Source organism: Dendrobium catenatum, unplaced genomic scaffold, assembly GCF_001605985.2.
Source record: "Dendrobium catenatum unplaced genomic scaffold, ASM160598v2 fragScaff_scaffold_1523, whole genome shotgun sequence".
Taxonomy (NCBI): Eukaryota; Viridiplantae; Streptophyta; class Magnoliopsida; order Asparagales; family Orchidaceae; genus Dendrobium; species Dendrobium catenatum.
Genome location: NW_021319985.1, coordinates 118,794 through 123,885, shown reverse-complemented (window position 1 = coordinate 123,885; position 5,092 = coordinate 118,794).

Sequence of the window (5,092 nt, the reverse complement as noted above, 5' to 3'; positions counted from 1 at the left end):
TATTTTGAATTCGTTTTGATTCACTCAATCGATTAAGTTTTTATTTGGGATAACTTTTTAATGTTTTCTAAAATTTCTCGTACAAAAAATTTTAATTCAAAAATTGTTTTAAAAAATATTAAAAAAATTATCTCAAAGAAAGCATAAATATTTGTCTTGATCTCTCTCACTCACTCTCTCTAAAGCATTAAAATTAAAAAATAAATCTTATTCAATGAAATAGGGAAAAAGTTTCAAATAATCCCCTAATTATTCATATCAATAGATTTAATTTTGAAGCGCAATGTTTCCTCAATTTAGTTATTTATATAAAAATATTTCCAAATGATCTTTCAATGACTAAATTGTGATTAGTTTTATGTAGTTGAGGGATTAAATTGGGATTAATTTGTATAATTGAGAGATTAAATTAAAAAATATGATATTTTGAGTTAAAATTATCACATTTGAATCTTAGGGAATTTTTATACTTTTCTCTAATAAAATATGATATTGAAAATTTAAATGTGAAGTATTTATTCTGAATTTTAATCATTGAATATTATAAATGGAATGTATATGATGTGGTAAGAACTCTTATTATTATTATTATTATTATTACTATTATTATTATGAGGATGATAGTAGTATCTTGTCATTATCTTAATCATCTTTAAATCTTAATATTGAAATCCATATCATATCAGCAATAGTGCATGTATGTATGTGTAAGCAATCATAATAAACAAATCAGTTGTTTTTGGCTTGTGTGATATTTTTTTAATAATCATACATGTATCATATTCATTTTAATATCTTAAAATTTAATTTAATATTCAGGTGGCTTTCATGAAGAGTCAGCAGTCTTACCTATCGACATCTTAAACTCCTTATAACTCTCAATCTTGATCGAGGATACCACCACAAACTTTATTTTAAGGAAAGCTCGTCTGTCCACCATCCTGTACATGATAGGATCAATCTCTAGCCAACCTCATTTAATAGCTAATAAATATGTAAAATTTTTTGGCATAAAATTCTACAAGAAATTTTGTCAATTCATGATTTTTTTGATGGATTCGAGTTCATCGGTTAAAGTACCAATTTTCTATTTATAATCCGCCGGAAATCCTTCAAAACTATTTTTGTCAGAAATAATTCTGTCAGAAATCATTTTCCTACGCTCATTTTACCAGCGGAATCAATTCTATCATAAATCCACTTGAAATTACATTTTTCGATTGACATTATAATTTTTGGTAGAAATTCGAGAATTTCTGACATATTATTTCACCGGTAATTGATCATTTTCCTATAGTGACGGCAAATCACATGATTTATGCTATTGCAAGTAACGAGCAACTACACTATTATTATTAATTTAGTTAATAATGTGCTCCACATAGTATTCGAACTTGATTCGAGATATTAATACTCGAACGATGATAGTCTAGCTAATCGATATTCGCCGAACAACATCATTTCTCCTCCATAACTTATGTATTTAATCTTGTAGTTGTGTATGAGTCCAATATCCTTATATATAATAACCAAAGTGTCTCCAATCTATTGCAATTATTATTATTATTATTTTGTTCTATCATAGTGGTTTGCTCATCAAGTGGTCATAAAAAAATATATTATTCTTCAATTTATATCTCAAAATTAATTTTTTATTAAATAATTATAATTTAAAAATATTTACTATATATTCTCAAATATATTTCTATGCTCATAATTATGATTACTTCTCAAAAAATTTTAAAAATACTATAAAATCTAAAATTTAAAAATCTTAATTTTACATATTTATTAGTCATTAACTATATAAATATTTTGAATTTTCTATTATATAAATTATATAAATATTAAATTAAAAAGTTGGCCTGTGGGGCCAGTGGGCACGACCACCCAAAAAAAAAGTATTTTGTGCTGGTACAGGTCCGGAGACCAACCAGAACGCGTCACATCATTTTTTTGCTCGGTATCGATGCTCGGCACTGCTAAATACTGAGTGATGTTACTATTCTAATTGGTCTCCGAAACTGTCAGGTGTTCGCACAGAATAATTCCTCACCCCAAAGTGCCCATGCACTGATGGGGCTAGTTACATTCAACTAAGACTAGCTCCCTTTTTTCAATTTATTTTACTATAATTTATTTGTTTTTGAAAATTCGGCCTAATTTCTTTTAAGTTGCTAAGTAGTTTTATTATTACAAGTCTGCCACTACGTCAAATTCAACGCAAAGTCTCTTCAAAGTTCGAACAGAATAATGTAAAACAGAAGACCAAAGTGGTCCATTCGATTTTTGGTTTAAAGAAGATTTTTTTCAGCATGCTCTATTCGAGACTGGTAGGAGAAGAACCGACTCGGTATTGTAAAAAAAAAAAGAGTGGAAGCAGAACCAAGTCAAGATGAAAGAACTTTTGCTTGTTATATACGTCGGTTTGATTCTTTTTTATTTTATGTTAATATTTTTTAATGTGATTTTTAAATAAAAAAATAACTAAGTTTAGACTTTAATAATGTTTATTTATAATAAATATTTATATCACAACGAAATTTGTTCTATTTTAAATAAGCCAATTCAAACAATTTCGTAAGATTATTTGTGGGCAAAAGATGAAAGTGATTCATTCAATAGACTTTGAGAGAAAAAAATTATGTTGGGAAAAGATGACGACAACAATACCATCAAAATTTTGCCCCACTACATGGAATCAACCACAATCATTTTTCTTCATCATGTCATACTAATCCATCTTTATTGACATATGCCGGATCTATTAAATCTACTCTCCTAATCGGGTCATCGAAAGGTCGACGTACTACAGGAAATTCATCTCATAACAACGGATTTTCCGGCAAAAAGTTCACCGGTAATTAGTGAACCCGATGAAATTTTTTATGTATTTTTTTTCGGAAATGTTATTTAATTTTGGACAGAAAAATTCATAAAAAATTCCGTCGAAAAGGCCCTATCTTGATCCGAGCCCCCCTCCCCTCTCTAATTTCATGTTTTTCTCTCCTGAACACAGCTTGTCGCATGTCGCCTGTTGCCGTCTAAGGTGAAATGTAGACCATTTAGCTCCGTTTCTTCAATATATGATAGGTAAAACTTAATCTCTATAATTATTTTTTTTAAGACTTTACCCATTAGATTTTGTTTTTTGTTTTTTAGTTTTTTTGCCCGTTAGATTTTGTTAAAAATATGTTTTAGTTATAATCAGGGTTACACATAAATTATCTTTAGCATTCATCATTTTGTAAGAGAAAGTATTACTTGCAAAACCGTTCTTATTTAGGGTATGTTCATGCCTTAACATTTAATATTATGGATTAGATCAAGGATCAGCCTTAAGTCCATATCTTTTTGCTTTAGTCATGGATGTTCTCACTAGACATTTGCGAGAGGATGTACTTTAGTGTATGCTTTTTGCTGATGATATTCTTCTTGTTGATATGACTAGAGAGAGCGTTGAAGGTAAACATGAATTATGGAGGACAACCTTAGAGTCTAAAGGTTTTCGCTTGAGTAGATCTAAAATTGAATATATGGAGTGTAATTTTAGTATCAATAAACCTAGTGAGGGGATTGTAACTTTGGGCGATCAAGTCATTAAAAAGAGTACATGTTTTAGATATCTTGGATTTATTGTTTAGAATGATGGTGAAATAGATAGGAATATTATTAGCAGCATTCAAGTTGGATAGTTGAAGTGGAGGAATGCATCGGGCTTGTTGTGTGATAGAAAAGTCCCCTTCAAACTTAAGGAAAAATTCTATAAGATGGTGGTGAGAGACCTGCAATGCTTTATGGTGTCGAATGTTGGCCATTAAAAGAAAAGCATAATACTAATTTAAGTGTTGCAGATATGAGGATGCTTAGGTGGATGAGTGGCTTTACCCTTAGAGATAGGATATGAAATGAGCATATACATGAAAAGGTTGGAGTTATATATATATATATGCATCACCAAAAATTCATCTTGATCAGGCTTGAATCTTGATGCAAATATGTGGTTCGGGCTTCAAAAATTAAATTCGGGACTATCCAAAATTTGATTTTAATAAACTTATAATCAAATTGAACATTTCAAAGAGACGAGACCAGCGATACAAAAATCGGTCCAATTCGAACCCAATTGGGCTCAAATCAAAGGATCAAAGCATTTTTTAAAGCTTCAGAGCATTAAAGAACCAAGTTTTTACCAGAGATTGATGGTCTTACTACTCCTACAAGACAATGTTTAGTGGAAGATAGGAACTTGCAACGAAGGATCGTGCCTTTACAAAAAATTGATGGTCTTGCGACTCTTTTAGAACAATTTTCATAGGAAGATAGGAACCTGCAACTGAGGACTGGGCCTTTACCGGAGATTGACGGTCTTGCAACTCCTACAGGACAATCTTAAGAGAAAGATAGGAACCTGCAACATAGAATCAAGCATTTACCAGAGATTGACGGTCTTGCGACTCATGTAGAACAATATTTAGGGGAAGATAGGAACCTACAACGAAGGACCAAACTTTTATCGGAGATTGATGGTCTTGCATCACCTACAAGACATTCCTCATAAGAAGATAGGGATCTACGATGAAGGATCGGGTCTTTACCAAATTTTTATGGTCTCGAGAATCTTTTAGGATGGTCTTAAAATAAAGACTGGAGCCCACAACAGAGGATTGATGACGGGGGGTTACTATGGAGTGTAATTTTGAATTATAAAAATATTTACGGCTTTATCTCCCCTAAATAATTCTTAGGGTTCTTTTTATATATATAAAAACAGTAAATCCCACTAACTATATATAAATATACATACTGAATCAAGCAATAAAGTGATAGAGTAGAATATTCAACCCAAGATAAAGTATGCTTTTCAACAATCAATTATTTTTGTTTACTCTAATTGCAAAATTATCCTATTGAAATAAAATTGTTGATTTTAGAGATTCAATCACTAAATAAAAATAAATAAAATAGTGGATATAATATTTAAATAAAGTATTTTGAACTGATGAATGTAAATTGCATATCTTTCTTAATGAAATTCTTATTTTTAACGTGATTCAGAGCATCTGCATCCATAAATCTTTTTCAAGCTTAT